Source organism: Zonotrichia leucophrys, chromosome 2 (assembly GCF_028769735.1).
Source record: "Zonotrichia leucophrys gambelii isolate GWCS_2022_RI chromosome 2, RI_Zleu_2.0, whole genome shotgun sequence".
In the NCBI taxonomy this organism is placed as follows: domain Eukaryota; kingdom Metazoa; phylum Chordata; class Aves; order Passeriformes; family Passerellidae; genus Zonotrichia; species Zonotrichia leucophrys.
The window spans coordinates 105,703,765-105,723,982 of NC_088171.1; the positions used below are offsets into that span (position 1 = coordinate 105,703,765).

Sequence of the window (20,218 nt, forward strand, 5' to 3'; positions counted from 1 at the left end):
GGCACCGAGGGCGCCGGGAGGGACTGCCTGAGCGCAGTGCTCGGCGTGAGGGGAGGGAGGGGGAAATTAAAAAGCCAAAACCAAACCCCCAAAATTTCAAATATTTAAATTTAAACAAAAAAGTGAGGGAGGTGTAGAAGGAGAGTGCTTCAACTTTTTCTCTCTCTGCCCAGCAAGGTAAGGGAGCGGCACGGGGCTTTGCTTCGCTTTCTCGCCGGTTTCTGGGAGGGCACAAAGGTAGCGGGATGGGGCGGCGGCGGCATCTCCGCTGGCGGAGTCGCGCTCGGCGCTGTCACCCCGCGGAGCGCAGGCAGCCCCGGGGGCGGCGGCGGAGAGCTGCGGGCTGCCAGCGGCGCGGCGGCAGCGCCCGTGTCACCCGCGGGCTGCGGGCGCCCGCCCCTGGGTGGGCTCCAGCCCTTTGTTACCGGCGTCGTGCATCGGGGCGGGGGGAATAACCCGAGGGAATGGGGCCGGGCGGGGGTGGGAGCAGCTCGGCCGGGGGGCTGCGGGAGCAAAGCGGCCGCTGTGGCCGGGCGGGCGGCGGGCAGCCGAGCCTCGGGACGGAGCGGGCGCGGGGGCGCAGGTGGCTCGGCCGGGGAGCGGGCGGGCGGTGAGGGCGCCCCCGCGCCGCGCTGCCAGGCGGGCGGCCGCCGGCAGAGGGCGCTCGGCCGCCTCGCCCTCCGCGGCCGCGGGAGGTGCGCCCGGGGCGGGGAGCGCCGGCCGTGGGTGGCCCGCGGGACGGGCGCGTTTGGGGGCGCTTGTGCAGGCCGGGTTTGAGCAGGGAGGGGAGGATGGGCGCCGGCCCCCCGCGCGGGGTGAGGGGCCATCGCTGTGGCGGGGGCACGGCGGTGTCCCCGGGAGACGCGGCGGCCCCGACGCGCGGTGGCGGCCGGTGCCCCCGGCGGCCCGTCCGTGATGCTTCCATCGCGGGGCGGCTGGCCGACACGGCTCCTTTGCTCTTGGGAAGTACGGGTAGAACGGGGGAAAGGCGCCTGGGATGAAGGCGGCGGCGGCTCCCCGCGGCTGCTGACAGACGTATCCAGGGGCCTTTAGGTACCGCCGGGTCCGGCCCTTCTCTCCCGGCGCTCCCCGATACCTCCGAAAGATGAAAACTTGGTGTACACCATAAAATTTCGGCCAGCTCAGCAGGTGGGCCAAGCGTTGGTGTTTGTTTAGGCCCCAAGCCTGCAAATGTTTATCCGTATTCTGAAATTTAGGAATTATCAATAGTTAGATGTGTTTGAAGTGCGGGAGACTCAGTTACCCCGTGGAAAAATATTTCCCATGTCTGCAGCTTGTCAGCATGTTTGCTTTGAATAGGCTCAAGATAGGACCTTCTTCTACATTATTCCATTGCCTTTCATTGAACTGGTTCCTCTTCAGACTTTTCCGCTGAATGATACTTTAAGTATTATTGAAATAATACCTCATATTCTTCATACTTCATTGATACCTTGTTACAGAGAGCTTTTTAAGATGGAAATAAAAAGGCTGCTGTGAAGAAAGTGCTGTGTCTTATTACCAGACTAGGAATTACTGAAGCTTTATTTTATTTAATATATTTTTACAATTGTTACTCTTGTTTGAGAGGTGAAGCAAATAGGTGCATAGTTCAGTTCCAGGTACAGTTATATATGTTGCTTCTGAGACAGGTAAAGCTTTCAGCACTTTTAAATACTGTAAGGCACACCTAAATTTGGGTTTTATTAAGGGATATGCCCTCTAAAGAGAAACAAGGATGGGTCTTATGTTGGTTGAAAAACTTACTACATATGTGGTAGTGGATTAAAAAAATCTTTACAGATTTTAAACATTATCCTGTTGAATTTGCTTGTGAGTACAACAAAAGCACTTACGAAGCTGGAGGATTAACTTGTTAAATACCTCTTTGCAAAGGAATAGGGATTGTGTGAGTATTCTCAGAGCTGTTGAGAAATATTTAGTTATTTGTAATTTTTAACATTGGTGAATTTTGTACATATGCATACTTTTCTCACATATTCTCAAGTATTCCCAACAAAATGCTCCAGAAAGTCAATGAATAATGCTCAATATGTGCCTGCCTGTTTAAATGATTCGGTTCTGAGCCCTGAAGGTTTAATTCAACATCTGCAAATACAGATAAAAAATACAGTGTTTATTTCTACTTACTGTTAGTAGTGTTTGTGCTAAACAATTTTTTCCAAGTTGTTCAACAGGAAAAAAAATTAGCTGTAAGAAACAATTTGTACATACCAGGAATTTTTATTGGTTGGGTTTGGCTGTAGATAATGTAGCAATCATAAATAGTGAGGATTTTTTGGTAAGGCAGTTTTTAAGTCCAGCATGTATTACTAAAGGAAATAAGTAGTAATAGGCGAGCTGATTACTGAGCTTTTTACTGGGATAATTAAATTATGTGAAGTTTCTTAAAATGGCATGAGGACATCACGGATGAAAGGAGGGGTGATCTGATTGTGTGAAAAGTTTGTCTAGAATTCAAAAAAAGCACATTTGGTTCAAGGTCTTCCGAAACACATAGCTACTGGCATTGGTATTTGGCAGTTCAACAAGTCATGTCCCAAGTATTTTGCAGATACAATGTAAAGAAAATCTGGAGTCCAATTTAGGAGACTCTAATTAGTTGCTATGGGATGTAGAAAATTAAGCTTTTTTTTTTTAAGGAAAAATGTCTGTACCTTGAAACCAGTCACACTATGAATTCTGGGCTGTTTATTCAGTGTAAAATTAGACTCAATAAAATGTCAAAAATATATTCCAGGAAACCTTTTAGTGAAAGCTGAAAAAAAAAGATTGAATGCTTTTCACTCTAATTTTCAGTGCTTCTAGGAAATTTGGAGTGGGCATAGGACTGTAAGGATTTTACTCTCAGTGGCGTAACCAGTTTTGTAGTACCTTTTATATGAAACACATGGCTTTTAAATGTGTTTTTTTTTGCTTTGTGCGATTCTGTACCATATGTTTTGTATTTAATTCTTTGAATGACCACTGAAACGCAGCCAACTTTGGGTAAATGTGGCAACTGTTAACTAGCGCTTAGCAACAGTGCACAATAATCAAGACGGGAAGTGAGGAAGAATGCCATGTCTAATTGAAACTATGGGGGGCATTTAGCTAGGTAGGACATAATTAACAAAACATGGAGCTTGGACATGATATTAAGGCATCACATCTTGACTCTTGCCAAAAAAGGATTGTGAAATCAATAACGTAAAAAAGCATTTCAGATACTTACGCCTTGGAACAACAGCCTCTTTGGGATGTATGTTCTTTGCCTGTTCTTGCATAATCATTTCTTCTTGCATGTAATGCAAAAGATGCATTTTCTTTTGTTTCTAAAACGTAATTGTGAGCAGGGGAACTGTTGGGAAAACCAACAAATGAAGGAGTAATAAGCCTTGACATTCTGACAGTCATGTCTTTTACAGAATTAGTCCTGTGAACCGGAGTTCATTAGATATAGTGAGCAATTAAGAGATCTCTAATATCCTGAAATAGATTACCGCACCACTCATAAAACAACACTAAACTTTTACAATTAATGTGTTGTTGTTTTTTTTCAGAATTGCTGACTTTCCTCAAATCCTGTCTTGTCATTACTTTCCTTAATATGTTAAGAAAAGTATTGCTTGTAAGAATACTTACAAGCATGTGTACACTTACATTAGGCAAAAGCATTTTGAACACTTACATATGTTCAAAATGCTTTTGCCTAATGTAGTTTCAGGTTTTATTTTTTAAAAATTCCAGACCTCATCATTTTGTTTCATATTGTATTCTGTGTGGAGATACATTCATGGACCAATTTTATGTCTTGTATAACCCAAAGACATCTTGTTTCTAAGAACTCTGAAGATATCATCATGTAGTAAGGAGAGACCTAGTGAATAAAGCTTCAGTGTGTCATTGCAAAAGCTTATCTGCAACTCTGACCAAGCTACTATATCCCCTGCTAATGGATTTGAATTTGCAGATAGTTAGTGAAGGTGATCCGAAATCAAGGAGCCATTCTTTCAAGGTGCATGTATTGGTGAACTATCCAGTAGCATTATATTAAATAATTAAATAGAATCATTAGGGTTTTATAATCTGGAAGTGAAAAACACAGGATATCTGTTGGAGGAATGTAGATTACAGAAATTTGGAGCAGTGTTTATTCACAGTGGGAACAGCCAAATTTCGTACACTGTTGTTCTTGGCTTGGAAGTATCAAACAGAAGTATGGAGCTCTTACACAAATTATAGGCTGGATTGATGGGCCAAGGCCAACTGTATGAGGTTTAATGAGGTAAAATGCCAAGTCCTGCTCTTGGGTCATGATAACCCCGTGCAACACCACAGCCTTGGGAAGAGTGGCAGGAAATGTACCCGGTAGAAAAGGACTCAGGGGTATTGGCTGACAGCCTGCTGAACATGAGCCAGAGTGTGCCCAGGTGGCCAGGAAGGCCAGTGGTATCCTGGCCTGGATCATACTGTGGCCAGCAGGACCAGGGCAGTGGTTGTCTCTCTGTATTCAGCACTGGATGAGGCTGCACCTTTAATCCTGTGTTCCAGTTTGGGCTCCTCAGTTCAGGAAGGGTATTGAGCATGTCCAGAGAAGGGCAACAGAGCTGATGATGGTTTTGAAACACAAGTCCTATGAGGAGCAGCTGAGGGAGGCAGGATTGCTTAGCCTGGAGAAAAAGAGGCTCAGAGGGGACCACCTTGCTAGATGGGTATTGATCTCTTCTGCCAGGTAACAAGGGATAGGACAAGAGGAAATGGCCTCAACTTCCACATAAATTCTGTACGGAAAGGTTTGTCCAGCATTGTAACAGCCTGCCCAGGGAAGCTGCTGAATCACCAGCCTTGGAGATATTTATAAGAAGTGTAGTCATGGCATTTAGAGACACGGTTTAGTGGTGAACTTGGCAGCACTGGGTTGATACTCGGACTTGGTGATCATATATGTCTTATTTGACCTAAATCATTCTATGATTCTGTGATTCTAAAATGTAATTAGGTTTGGTTTGGATGACTGCCGAAGCCTGGTGAGCTGGTTTCTGTTGTCTTATTCTGTTACACAATAATGTCACAATTTCTGTGAAATCCTTTGGGACATGACAGACCATAGAGAATTGTGTAAATTACTACTTTCATTGAAGTGTATTTAATGTTATTCTCATTGAGTTAGCATTTTAAGTTCCATGGCACCTCAGATGATTAGTAAAAAACCTCCATATACTTGAGCTGAAAATATTGCATCATGTACTGTCAAGTGCCTTGGTTAATTTGGATTTAAATTTTTTTTATACTTAAATAGAAAAGATAGGAAGAACTATATGTTGTGACATAAAATCACTAGAAGAGTAAGAATGTAGGGAGCAGCCTGAGTCAGTATGACAAGATATGATTAATATTGGTCATGTAAGGTTTTAGAGAGGTTATTTTAAGGTAGTTTTTCAAACTACTGGAGCTGTGCACAGCAAACAGTGTGGGCAGACCTAAGATACTGTTACTTAAGAGATTACCAGACATCTGTTGTACTGGTTCCATGAACAAGCCTGGAGTGACTAGTTTTGTGAAATGCTGTGCAGAGATCCTCTTATTCTCTGTCTCCTATCTCCACCACTGTTTGTAATTAGCTCTTTTCAAGACCCTTGGTGTGATTTGATCAGAGCACTTTGAAGCAAGTGACAAAGTTAGTTATTGAATGTAACAGTGGTCTGAAACACACTCCATTAATAGTCTTCCTTTTTAAAATGAAGATTCATCTGTGTGTCTCACCAAAAGTGATAACATTTCCCTAGAACTTACAGTGTGAGGCTTCTTTAGATGGTTATTTCAAGCTGCTGAACATTTTCCTGGTACTCCTGTCCTTTTGCACCAAATTCTGCTACACCTCCCTCTGCAACACTGATTTCTCTGTTGAATGGAGTGTACAGCACCAAAATTTCAGGGAAATCAGTAGCCTGTTTTGAAAGGTTCTGTTTATGCTGCTGTCTTTCTCTAGAGCCATAATAAATTTAAATTTGGCTTCATAAAGAATTAGTGTGCATATGAAACATTTTACCTCTAGAATTCTGCATATTTGAGAGCTATGATTTGTCCCTCCCCTTTCTTTTATAATGCTACCTCCAACTTCAAAACTTGCTTTCTTGTAGACTCCCAGGTCTGTAGACATAAGGAAACCTAAGCACAATTTTTCTGGGAGTGTGATAGTTAAATTATGCTTTTAATTTGGTAGAATTCCCTTATGCCACCTCCCCTCCCCCCTCCCCAGCATTATTTCCAGCTGTCCTTTAAGATAGAGGTGGTCATATGCAATTGTAATGCCAGTGCTCAGGGAGACTTTATACTCTGAGTTGTATGGTCCCTTGTGGTGTTATCACTCAGGAGTAATTGAGTAATTAGAGGAGTGTTTGGAAATTGCTGTGAGCCTGATCCTCCACAGTCTTCCTAGTAAGGAGGAAATGATCACTTATTAAAAAAAGTGAAGTGTGGCACAGTGAGATCCAAGCTCTGGGCTTAGTGAGATCCAAGCTCTTTCTCCATCACACCCACTTCAAAGAGATAGTGTAGTGGTAAGGAGCAGCAAATGCAGATAGCTGAGCTCAGCTGCCTCTGGTGCTGAAAGGACTCTGGGCAGCTGCCTCTTCACCCTGGAATCACTGGTGAAACACAGGTGTTCACAGCAACATTTTATAAATATTGCTGTTGCCTGCCCACACTCAGAATGAAGAGCCTGTGTGACAAAACTGTGTCTTGGTGGCTTGGTTTGGGATTTGCAGAGCCAAGTTCTGTGTTCCCTGTCCTGAGCCCCGTGTCCTTTTCCTGCTGGTACAGTACTTCACTGCTATTAGTTCTCTTCTTACTTATCTCCTTGGTGATAACATGTTTCACAGTGTACGACTGCATCTCAGTTTTGCCATTCAGCAGAGCAAGCCATCTACTTTTACTGCTTTTGTTCCTGCCTCGCTGACCATCTCTCTGTGGCTTCTCAGGAAGTCTCCCAAACTCTGTGTTGCCTTGCAGAATTAGATGGCTTTATTCTCCTGCACTTTTACACTTTCAGTGCACTTGGAGAACAGCTGTTTAATAAAGAAAGCTTAATCTTGTAATTTCTTTAAACCACTTATGCAGAATCAAATTCTCAGTGCAATTAGGTGATTCCTTTGGGAAGACTGTGAAATAGGTCTTGATTTTTACAACTACAATGCACTGAATCAAGAAGTTGGAAACAGCTTCCTGCCAGTCATGTTGTATGTGACATTTAAGAACATGGTGTTTTCCCATTCTTGTAAAAATTGCTTTCAAAAATTAGTATGTATAGATAAGTTTTTAAGATATTGTTGTTGCTCTTTTGAATCTTAACCTCTTAGAGGGAAATTTCTTGTTGTGACAACAATTAGAAATTAGGTGGATTAGCCAAGTGATCAATACCACCCCAGAGAGGAGCAGTTATGAAGAAAACGTAGAGGAGAAGGAAAAGGCAAAGCCATCCAAGAACACTTTAATGCCTACAGGCATGCCAGAGGCACACTGAATGGGATATTTAAAGCAGAAGACCAGAGTGAAAAATATGCATAGCCTCAGAGTCCCTTTTGCAGCAGTTTTTGTAAATTTTGACAGTTAGTGCCTGCCATATTTTTTTTTCAGTAGAGTAGTCAGCACTCAATTTCCAAGCCTTTTGAGCAGGATGAAGAGAACTTGCCTGCCAGACTGTGGACTTGGAGGCAGAAGGTGAAATAACAATCATGATTATAGCAGATGTGGAAGGTGAGCTGGATTTCAAGGGCACAAAGATTAAAACATTAGCAGTCACAAACTTTTGTGTCAAGAGCTATGAAATGACAGGGCATCTAAACATGCAGATTTTTTTGTTCTGTTTTGCTGCATTAACTTAGTAACACTCTTCCTTCTTACTATACATCTGAAAATGTTTTGAGTGCTGCATGGAAAATACATAGGAGTTGCCTTCTCCAGATTACTCAAAGCTAGAGAGGATATTGTGTATGTTTGTGCATGTACATATATATACATATATTAAAGAGAAGAAGACAGGAATTAGAAATGCTGAGGTCTAATATCATACTGGTCCAATACATTAGTGGGTCTTTAAAGAAGATTCTTTTTTTAAATGATTGACTGGCTGAGATTATTTATACTGTTTTTTTGTGTTGTTGACAGTTTTCCTTTAGAGACCAAAAGTTCTTAGTGGGTAGTAGATGTGCCACTAGTAATGTTATTCAAAACAGTATGCCTTGGAAGCTTTTAAACAAAGGCCACCACCACAAAAAAACAACAACCCAGTTTTATTTTAAACAGCAGATATGACCTTGTGGCAGAAAAGCCTGAGAAGGAAGGGGAAAAAAGGATTCTTCTGGCTGCTCTCAGCTATCATAATGAACAGTGTTGCTTGTTGACTGTCCAGCTTGGCTGTTTTACTGAGAGAGGTCTTGTGTCTGGTGTCTGTGCAGATAGATGCTCAGTTTTCATCTGCAGCACAGCTGACTGGCTTTCTGTCAAGCTTGGCTTTGGGGTGATTCCAGTTGTCACATGGATTTGGTGCAGAAGGAGGGAGGCCATGCTTGCAATAGGAGTTAAGCACTCCCCTACACAGTGCAGTGCAGGTTTTCAGCTCCATTTGCTGTCACTGTAGTAAATCCATTTCTGATTATGTGCTAAAGCCAGACAGATTAACTGCCAAGTTGAACTTGTGAAGTTGCATGTGTGTTGCCAGAGTCCCTTCTGCTGGAAAAGGCAGATCTGTATAACCTGTAGACTTAAAACAGTTGAAAATTCATCCTAACATTGTTGCTTTGATGTCTGTTTGAAAGCAAAAAAACATGTTTGCTTTTGATTACCACATTTAAAGGATGCTGTCCCAGCAGTGTAATAAATGAGAATTGGATCTGGGACTTAGTTTCAGTAAAAAACAGTGTTATTCCAGATGCTTTTAAATTGAATCTTCCTGTGAAAATGGGCTCAACTTTGAATTCAATAAACATGCAGTTCAGGGGTTTAGGGCTGAAAAAGACAGAGGAATGCAACAGATGCTGGGTAGTTTTGGTGCTTCTTATCTCAGACTATACTGATACTTTACTGATACTGTTCTCTATTCTGATTCACTGTATAAACAAGAACAGCATGAACCTCAGTGTATTACCTTGACACGACTGGATCTTTACTTTATAGGTCACTAACAGTTTGTCTAAATTGCAAGAACTGCATGTTGGGAAACAGATCAAGCATTTGCATTAATAAAATATTTAATTTCCTTTAATAAAAGCTGACTTGTATCTTGGGCATTTTATTTTTAAGAAACAGACCTTCAGTCCTTGGTTCATTGTACTCCAGCTGAGAATCACTGAGAACCTCACAGTTAGATTTGATAGGATAATAAGTCAGAACTATCAATGCTGATCAGCCATGAACCAAAATACATCATAATATGTGTTGTTTTAATGGGATTTCCAATATGGCCCTGCCAAGAGTGTGAGTTTGGACTGGTTGACCTTCAGAGTTCTGTTGTTTGTTGTAAAATGGTGTAGTACAAAACCCATAAAACTTGGCAGTATTACCTATTGTTAAGATACAGCTTCCAGAAACAATTCATCTGGCCCAGGGCCTTTGCAAAAATACTCAAGGAACCAGGCAACAGCCTGAACAGCCTGAACTGTTTTGGTGACCTGCTTTCCACTTTTCTTCTTTCTGGCCATTTTTCTGCTCTGTGCCAGATGTGCTTTCGGTATATCATCAGAAATGTGTGCTGGTTGCACATCCAGTGTTGCAGATGCTGGTTGCACATCCAGTCACACACACTGACGGAGAGACTCCATGAGTTCTGCTACTGGCAGCTCTCTGCTGGTCTTGTCACCTTGGTGGATGGCAACAGAAATGGTCTGGTGATTGAGGCATCGCTGGGCATGTGTTAATAGGAAGGCTGCAAAGCTTGAGTGATTTCCTAAGAGGTTGTTTGGCCTGTCTGGGATGGAAGATTGAGCATCAAAGGCTAATAATGATACCTGATGGACTGACATTGTTGCATTGTCTAAAATCAAGTCTGTCTAGATTCACGTTCATAATTGAATGTTTTACTCTAAGGAAACTTGGAATAAGCCCAGGAGTATTAATTTTAAACCTTTTTCAGGGCCAAAATAAAGCATGCATAAAAAAGAGAGACTTGTTATTTCAGTCAATCACTTCTACTACTGTTTTTGTTAATTAGTGAGATTTGAGAACTGCAGTTTTCAATGATGCGCCCTCCAGCATCTTTCTGTTGAGTTGTATCTGTGTCCATATGTTTTATTTTTCTGGACATATTGATTCTTATGCGATGATTCAGTATGTGGGTTGCAGTTTCTCCTTGACATATTCTAGCTGAACACACTCCATATGTAGAGGAAAACTGGCCAAGTGTGGAAAGAAGGGGGTTGTGCTTTTTTTGTTGCAATTATGAAAAGAGGAATGGAGGCTGGATGATAACATACCTTTTCCTGCTTCAAATGATTATCTGAATAAACTGGGGGTGATCAAGGTTTTGTAAAAAAACATAGCAAGGCGGGGCGGGGGGGGAAGAACTAGAAATTTGCAACTGCAGATTGAATTTTCTTTGAGAAATTCCACCTCAGGAAGAAGCTGACTGGCAAGTTAACAAGAGCCAGAAAGCAGAACTGTTTTATGATTCATTGTCCCGAAGACAGAAGCAAGTGCATTTTGAGGCCATATGCCTGGAAGGAGGCTGGCCTCAGGATGAATTAATTGAAACAATTCTGTCCTCCCTGTTCTAAAGTGCAGTTCATGCTGAGAGAGACTGATAAATTTCTCATTAGGAAATGCTTGTTGAAAATGTGGTCTATTCTCCGTGTTGTCACACTGCCTTTCTGATCCGGAATAAATTACATAAACTGTGCTCCTTTCAGCCAGCATGCAGAGATAAGAGAATGTACGGGTGAATCTTGTGTCCATTCTGTCATTATGTGTGCCAGGAAAAATAGCCCCAAACGAAATATATAAACAGAAAATTGTTTTAAGAGAAATGTCCCCTTTTAACACTTTGATGTCAACCTGGGGAGTAAATAGTTAAATGCAATGCCACCATATAGCCACATGAAGGATAATACTCAGTTTCTGATGTTCTTTGTTTTGGAAATGAGGCTTGCAATTATGTACTTCGAGTTTTTCACTGGCTTACCTATCCCTGTAGGTTATCCTTTTGTAATTGTTTTTCTGTTTCTATGGATAAACTTATTTTTACTTAACAGAGCTTTTAGCTGATGATCACTGTTCTTTACTGTTCTATTCTTCTACCCATCCTTTAATGAAAAGTAGTGCTATTATGATTTTAATAAGACTGAGGAATGCTCTTATCTTCTGAACACTGCCTATTGCTATTATATTTTATGGCAAAAAAGGGGACTTGTTTGGATCATTCTCATATACAAACTTTATTTTGCTGTTGAATGGCTCAGTTCAAGGTAAAGAGTCAAGTTAAACTAATTATGATAATAAACTGTGTTAGAAGACCTAGAGTTCTAAACCAGCAGTTTGAGAGATGGAGAATTCAAAGAAAAACTGTTGTGATTTTTCTAAGGAAAGGATACCGGAATGCAGTTTCCTCAGTCCTCATTTCATAGAATCATAAAATTATTGAAAGAGATTTGAGGTGAGCTTGTGTCCTTTTACATTTCAACCAAAAAAACATGCAATGTGTATGGAAATATCTCCTTGGCCAGGGAATATGGAAATTTCTTTGGTCTCTGAAGAAAAACCATGATGGTTTACTTAAGAGAGAAAAAGAAAACAACCTTGCTTTCTCCTCTTAGGTGGTTCTCTCTCTCTTACCATGGCAGAGTGGTCTAATGTACATATATTTAATATAAGGGAAAACACCTCTTTTAAAACTAAAATAAATGTCTGTGCAAAGCTCTAATGTATGTTTTACTCACAGATGATGATCTGTGTATTAGAAGGTAAAGAGTATGGAGCTTTTGCTACTCTGGTATACTTTAGCACCATTTAGCATTTACACTGATGCACAAAAGAAACAAAACCCTTGCAGTCTATAATTAATTTAATATCTATAGAGAAATTACTAACTTGCATTAGAGAAGGGTTATAGTTTTATGTCTTATTTAGCCAAATTCTCAATGTGTTGGAAAAATAAGTATATCCATTGCTGAATAACTCTGGGATGACTATCATTGCCTGCCTGATTGGAGAGGCTAGTTTTGGTAAAGAATTGGATTTAATCTACAGGTCTCTTGTTCCTAGTGTGAAGAGGCTAATAAAAACAGCTGGAAAAATGTTGATGTTGGCCATGAATTTACATAAATAACAACTTGCTTGCTTTCACATGCATACTCAGGGTGATATTGCAATGTGGACTTGGGTCTGCAGAAGATCCAGTTTATTTCCAAATTCTGCCACTGACAAATGGCACATGGCTTCTACATGTCTCAGATTCCCTCTCTCTAAACCAAATATGTGTTCCTGGCCTGGGAGTTTTTGAAGCACTATAGGATAATAATGATTTGCTGTTAAGGTTTTTCATGGCTGAGGCTGGAGGGCCCTTAGTTCAAGTCCCCTGCTCAGGTCCTTGGGCTGCTAAGCTTCATGCTCCTGTCAGAAAGCTTTAGACCTCAAAGAACAAATGGTACTCTTGGCATACGTACAAGCAGCTATTTGGCTTTTGTGTTCAAACCTTCTGTTTAATTTCAATTAACTTAATTTTAATTAATTAAATTTAGACATCACGGTCTCTGGTCTGCCTGTGAAAACTGTTTGCCGTGTGCAGAAAGCCGGGGCGGCGTCTCCACTGAGGTGACTTTATGGTGAAATGGATTCGAAAGTCCAAGGCCTTTGGTCAGTGAAGCAGCCCATGGCCGTGTTTACCCACCATAGTGGTGACAACCAGTATCTGCCCTGGTGTCAAAGGAGTGCATGAAACACCCAGTGAAAATAGCCTGTGTCTTCCAGAACGTCTTCAGCTGGCTAAAGCAAGCAGTACTTGAGGAGGGAGTAAATAAAGCTCTTGCAGACCACATGCTGTCACAACCTTTCCCTTCCCCCCACCCCCCTTTTTTTTCTTTTTTTTTTTATTGGCCATATGTTTTAGTAGTCTAAGTATGTGTCAGCAGTAATCCAGGCTCTGCTTTTAAAGGATGATTACCCAGTTTGTTGCTGAAGTGAGACTTTTTCTTCCCCATTTAATTAATTTCTGTGAGGGTTGTAACCGTAAACCTTTTTTTTTTTTTTTTTTTTTAATTTATCACAGATTACTCTTTGTGTGGCTAAATTTAACTCCCATCTATTTTTGCTGGCTGCCGATCTGTTCCCAGTTTGTATGATGGAGTGGGGGGGTTCAAACAAACCAGTTTGTTCCCTGGATGCTAATCTGAATTTCAGAGGCGCTGTCCTTCACCCCCGGGCTCTGCTCCCCTCCCCCTGCTCCCTGATCTCTGCAAACAGCCTCTTCGGGTCTCTTTCTCCCCTCCATCCCACCCCCCACTCCAGCCCTTCTTTCCTCCACTGGCTCACCAGAATAGTAAATGTTGATTATCCTTTCCTACTCATCCCACACTCCAATTCTCACTTAGGGTGTTTGATGTACTAGGGAATTAATGCTCCTGAAATTCAAATTATTTAAAAGCCTGCTGGGCTGTGTGTTGTATTAAAGATATCATGGTGCTTTTTTTGGGAATTAAATTTTAAGGATTTTCATGGGTTAAAGCAGGTACAAGGTTTTCTGATGAATTAAAAAAAAAAAGGTGGTGACCTTTTGTCAGGATGTGATGAGAGTCATCTTTGTTTTATATAAAATAGTGATTAGGAACTCCCCTCTTTAGGGAGCAATTTCTCAGGTCACCTTGGCAGAACAAGGAGGGGTTACTAACTAGCATTGGATCCCTGCTTGTAACCCGTCTTCATGGTAGTTCTTATAGCATGGATACAGTTAACTCCCTAAAGTCTTGCCTAAAAAAAGGAATCATGGCTAGTGGGCACGCACAAAGGTGTTGTCCTTGCACAGAATAAACCCTCCTACCTGATATGTGGAAAATAAACAAACCCACAAACATACCGCCCTAGTAGATTGAAATGTATGTGTGTCGGGGAGGAGGGGAATAACACGTAGGAAAAGATTTATGCCTTCCTTTGGGCTGTTGCTTGGTAACAGAAAATGCCTCTTAAGCCTATTTTTGGAGAGGGGAGGGGTGAAACTTGATTCAGTGACCATCTGTCCCAAGCTGGTTGATTTCCTGTTGAGCTCTCCTTTGTTTCTGTCAAACAATTGATTCTTACCCTTTACAGATAAGAATACTGTTGGTGACATTGCCCTGAATCAGCAGGTTGCCTTGTGGCAACCACAAAACAGACCTATTAATTTTAATAATTTTTTTAATGTTTAAGAGGTTTTGGTTTTTTGGAGGCTACTGACAAGTTTTACTGGGATTTATTTATCTGTGTTGTGGTTTAGGTTTTTAGGTTTTTAGCTCTCTGGGATTGCCTGCAGTACAATAGGCAAGTGTAATAAATGTAATTGAAACATTCTCAGAGAAGATGTAATAAGCTGGTTTTTCACTCTGAAATTGTTGGGGAAAAGAAGCCATGGTTTTGGTCCCATTAAGCCTTTTGTCAGTGGGGGGGGAGCAGAAGTTAATTGAAGTCACTATTGAAGAAATCCCCACTGTTTCTGTGAAAACAAAACCCAGGTTCTTGTTGCAAATGGAATATTTGCTATTGTTCTTGCTTAATTGTCAGAAAATCATTCTCTGTTTGAAAATCATTTCTCTGCCTCCTGATGTTTGCTTAGTAGTAGTCTGCTGGATAGATTTGAACTCGAGTTATTTTTAAATCATCTGTTTTATTTATATTGCAGAAGCCAGTATTTTTCCTTTAGTTTTATGCATGCAGGGTACAAGGCCCATGCATATGCCAATATGTGTGTGGCCTCTGTAGCTGTGATTATTTAAAAGCATTCCAATGCCACTTTCTTCCCTGCCCTGAATTTCAGCATTCAGAGAAGCATTTCATAGTTCCAGGTATCTGCTGAAAGGGAATGAAGGCATGTGTGACACAAAGAGACAGGTAATATATGCAAAAAAAACTAGTGAAGTCACCCAATGCAGTAGGAAGATGATAGTCACTGTTATTTCCTTCAGTCATTGAACCTCTTTCCTGGAGTATTTCCATTATGATGTGTTACAGAGGAGGGTGAGAAGGAAAGACTTTCAATACAAATGTCTTGGCATCTTACAGGTCTTTGCTTATTTGAGTTTAGCCTACTTGTCACTCAGTAGATGAAATTTGGAGGTAATTCCCAAAGGTCACTTCACAGACTTGGAGGTGTTAGAAAAGTTAATTTCCCTTTCTCTTCTATTTTTCCCATGTGCTTTCCAGATTGCTTTCCACAGGTAGGTTGCCTGCAGCTTTCAGCATGGTCCTGGCTGCATGTGGACTCAGCTCCTTTGGAAGCCAATGGCAATATGCCTACTGGACAGTGATTTAGTGCATGGTGAGTCAAGGGATACCTGAGAGATTTCCATCCTTTCAAAAGAAAACTGCATCTGTGATTTGGCTCACTAAGGGAGGTTCACATCAAACCATGTGAATGAGCCCGTGGCTTGGGGTCCATCAGCCCTTGGCTCCTTGTTGGTTGCCCATTTCCTCACTCCAGTCTCAGCCTTTCCCCCTATTTTGCTGCTGTTTGTTTGAAGCATGGTGGGATCTGGCAGAATAACTGATCTACTTGAAAAACAATGTAGTTTTCCAGGTTACTTTTCAGCTGGATTAATTCCTTGATCCAGTTTACCCACTGAGTGGCATGCCAAGCTTGACTGGTGCAGTGTAACTCAATGGGGTGGAAGTGATCAGTACTGAGTAGATTTATTTTATTTTTTTTATTTTTTATTTTATTTTATTTTTTATTTTATTTTATTTTTTTTAATTTTATTTTTTCACAAACTCTTCACAAATATACTGTGAAGAGTTTTTAAGCATACATTCTCATTTAGGTTGAGAAATCCTACTTTTGGATTTTACACTGGACAGGTATAAAATTAATTGAACCTGCGTATGTGCGTGCTGCTTTTTGCCAGTTTTTTTTTTTTTTTTGTTAGAAAGTGATAGGTAGCATCAACATGCCTTTTGGGTATTTTCTGTCTGTCTTGAAATTATACTGAGATCAAAAAAATCATTTGTAGAACTAGTGCTAACTAGGTCGATGCTGACCTGAGATTTTAAACTTGGCAGTGAAGGAACTGTTCTGAATTGTTTTAAGAACTGATTAAATTTTGTTTCTTCCTGCAGAGTTATTTTCGTGAAGGGAAAAAAAAAACCTGGGAATTTTATTTCAGGCTTGAAATAAATGAAAAATGGAGCCCTGTTCTAGATACTTGGAATTCATTTTTTTGTCTGACCTACAGAAGATGATGAGTGGCCGTTCTTCTCGGAACCCTTAAAAGAGCATTACTAAGCTGGATGACTCAAATGGTAGGGAACTGACAAAAAGTCCAGTTCTTCCGGCATCTGGGGCAAGCAGCTGAGTCTGTGACCTGTGCAGATGACACAGTTAGAATACAGTCCTGCACTTGTCTCTGTGCTTGCTCTGCCTGGGTTGTACTGCGTTTCTCCCCTTAGAACAGATCCGACATGCCCTTTGTTCCCAGCTAAGAGCATCTCCAGATGTGCCAGTCAGGAGGCACAGCACCTGTGGCTTACCCTACAGAGAGGACGGCAGTAATTCTAGAAAGGGAAGTTGGTGGAAGACTGGCATCTGCTTGCATTCACCTTCTCATGTTGCTTTTGCAGGGATGGAATTATTTATGAACGTTTTTTCCCATCTGAATGCTCTTCAGTCAACCAGAGTCTGAAGAACCGCTATTCAATGTCAGGGTGTTTGGCAGGGGTTTTCTTTTGGGAGGGGGAGCACAGAGGTAGGGTCATGATGAGCTGCTCCTCCGTGCTGGGTGAGTTCATTGTATGTGCCTCAGGTACTATGTCATTGTCATGCCAATGTCCCTGTTGTAGTTCTGACTCAGCTGACATTTACAGAGCTGACAGCAGTGCCACCCTTAGTACGAGTTGGAGAAATCTTCCTCTCCTGTGATAAAAAGGCCTATATGTGGTTTGCAGGACAGAGTTTGGGCAGTGTAGCACTGACTTTATGCTGTAAGGATAAGAATGATGCAACCCTTCCCTGCCCAGCCAAAATCCCCAGCTCCAAAACCACATGCATCAAAGGTGCAAGTGACAGGCTTCCCTTCCAGGAAGGTATGGCCATCAGCACCACTGACAGACTCTTCAGGGAGAAAGCAACAAAGAAAAGGCTTTTAGAGAACCTTTTGTTTCCAGCAAACAGCTTTCTGAAACTACAAAATTGAAACTTAACTTTGGGAAGGAAGAACCCCATGTTCTTCAATGGAGTTACTTCCTAGTGTACCACAACCCTGTTCTGTGTTAGAAGTTGCTGCTTAGGTGAACACTCACCTTTAAAAGAGCTCCAGGCCTTGGGCATGCTGGGCTGTATCCAGCCTCTAATCTTTGCTTAATGTTCTGGGGCCTAAGCTAATGTTTCAAAATGTACTTTCTGCATATTTCTGAAAAAAATGAGCTTTTCCTTTGTAGAGATGAGCCCATTTCCCACTCAGGAGTAGGGAATAACCGCTCCCATATGTATCTAAAAAACATGTGAGTGGATCAGAAAGTATTCTTCCATTGATTTAATCTAGATCTTCTTTTTGATTTCACTTGTAAATTGCAGTTGCCTGGAGATACACTGCTGTTTTGCTCTATGATCAGTGCTTTGAAAATGTAACTTTGGTGTTTACTAACAATGTTTAACCTGATCCAGACATTTCATATAATGCAGTATGAAACCAGAGAATCTGGACTATTGCATGTTAAACAAATGTTACCTCTGTCAGGTATTGCTTTATATATGTGGGTCAAGGATTGCAGAAGACTGCAAATAAGTGGAGGATGTAACTCTTACGTGTGTCTATGTTATCCTGGAATGGCAGTTTCTGTGAATAGAAAAGAAATACCTTATCAGCTGAAAAAGAAGTGAACCAATGTAAAGCAAGGCAAGGCCAGTGTCTCTGAACTGCTATTACTCTCTGGCTTTTTGATGTAAGGATTTTTGTCATCACATGATGGCCAAGTAGACCAATACTTCTACTTTTTCTTTTCCTTTGCTGAGCAAAGGTATGTTCATTCCTTCCCCACCCTTATTCTCATGAAGTTGAATTTCTGGCTCATTTTTCCAATGGTTTTGCCTGGAGGTTTTTTCAGATTGCTTTCCTAAGTGACTAGATAGCAGCAAGGAATAAGGGGACAGAACTAAAATTAAACTAGCTAAAGCCAGCAGCTGGGAGATCTTTGTTCTGTTTGGTCTTGACCACAGGCTTCCCAACAGACATTGGTGGGGGTGGGGGCATGGATCTCAATTCTTTATCTTCTTAATTTTCTTTTCCCACATCATGAGTAAAATGAAAATAAAGTGTTACTTAAATAAGCAGCTAAATTATTCTTAGTGTTGGTGTTGAATTAACATACTCTATAAAGCCTGTAATAAACTGTGGGCTTACAGAAATGTCCTGGGAGGATGTGCTGACTTTTTTTTGTTTTTTTTTTTTTTCTTGCAGTACATTTGTTTAAAGTGAATTATCTAAGTACCATGAAAGTGGGTCTTCATTTTACTCTTCTTTTTGGAATGCAATTTATTAGTGATATCCAGAGGGGTCAGCAGCATAAATAATGTTTGTTTCGAGTCATGTTGGGTGCAAAGGAGGGGGGTCCACAGTGAAGAGCTGTTTTGTTTGGTGTGGCTGATGAGGAGTGAGGCTGGAATTGCTCATAGCTGTCATTCAGGTTTTGTTTCAAAGTCCAAGGACCTACTGGGAAAAACAAAAAGCTAATGAAAGCTGACTGTATTTCAGCCTAAACCCTGTGGAATCCAAAATGATGCCCTGACACTGCGTGTATTCTTATTCTCCTGCATTCCCATGGTTACTAAGGTAACAGGTTTTTAGAGGCTTTACATCTTCATTGTCAAGTATTTGCTACACTTATTGTTGCTGTTTGCAGATTAGGGCAATTTAAACAATGCCTTTTGAAATGGCGACCAAAAAAAAAAAAACAAAAAGAAATATAGTAGAAATAGATGTAATGAATCAATTACCTTCCCTTGTGGAAATTTTCAGCTACATCTCAGAAGCTACACACAAAATGTCACACTGGTTTAGTGTGGGGATTTTAGACAGAGGAAGATGCTTTCTTTTAAAGCATGTTAATTACAGAAATACGAATACAGATGTGAGGAGTACCAAATGTGACTTGGTGCCTTTTTTGACTACAGAACTGTGAAGAAACTGAAGTTTATGTTTGTGTCAGGGTATTGTCACTCTACTTACACTACATCTGAGACAGTGACCCGAATCTTGTAAGCTGTGTTATCTACTGCATCTGTGAAATCATACTTGAAAAATTAAGCAGCTGGGGAAAAAAAATACTTTTTTTCTAACAAAGTCAGAACTCTTGTACTTGAACATACTTTATTGATGCTCCTCTGTCCGTTTAGATCAAGCAGAAATATGCTCGTTCACATCTTCACTGTAAAAATGGATTATAGATGAGATGGTCTGGCTTGTAAGTGTATCTCCAAGAATACAATATTCAAATTGATTTACTAACTGCTGACTTCTTGCAAATTAGTGCATTACTGCAGAAAAGATCTTTAGCATCTGTGCTAGGAGAATTGTTTTTTTAAAAAATTAGTGAAAGTAGTCAAGTCTTTACATCATGATGATTTGTGCTACGCAGCTGAGATATGGTACGTAATGATTCCACTTTGTCTGACAGAAATAAAATGTTTCTAGTTGAGAAGAATCCTGTTAGACAGGGGAACTACAGGTAGTGTTCTCCCTGAGTGTCCTTGAATTGAGTCTTTTGCCATGGACTCAAGAGCCCTTTGTTGGACAAACCCATGCAGTGGGTGACATCCTCATGCTGCTGAAGTGAATCACCGCCAGTGTCCACGCTGTCTCCATCTGGGCAAGACTCAGAGTATGCCCTTAGAACACTTTTTTAATAAAGGTGGGTTATATGAAACAACTTTATTGCTGCTTATTTCCAACTAAATATAGTTTCTTTGGAAGCATAAGGGGTGGTGGTGGAGAGGCCCTGTTGAGCACCATTTTATTACAGTTTTGCAGATGCTGCTGAGGGTGGTTTGTGC

General features: G+C 41.1%; 1 protein-coding gene across 8 annotated transcripts in view; it reads left to right on the forward strand.

The window, feature by feature from the left end:
- The window catches only part of GREB1L (GREB1 like retinoic acid receptor coactivator), a 132,909-nt gene continuing 112,691 nt past the window's right edge, over positions 1 to 20,218 (forward strand). For 3 of the 8 annotated variants that reach the window (XM_064705951.1, XM_064705956.1, XM_064705953.1), the window contains exon 1: positions 1 to 177. The gene's annotated coding sequence lies outside the window, so the exon portion shown is untranslated. Of the gene's footprint in view, positions 178 to 1,134; positions 1,150 to 15,474; positions 15,497 to 20,218 lie in introns of those variants that run through there. The other 5 variants (XM_064705955.1, XM_064705958.1, XM_064705957.1 and 2 more) reach the window with 3 other exon arrangements.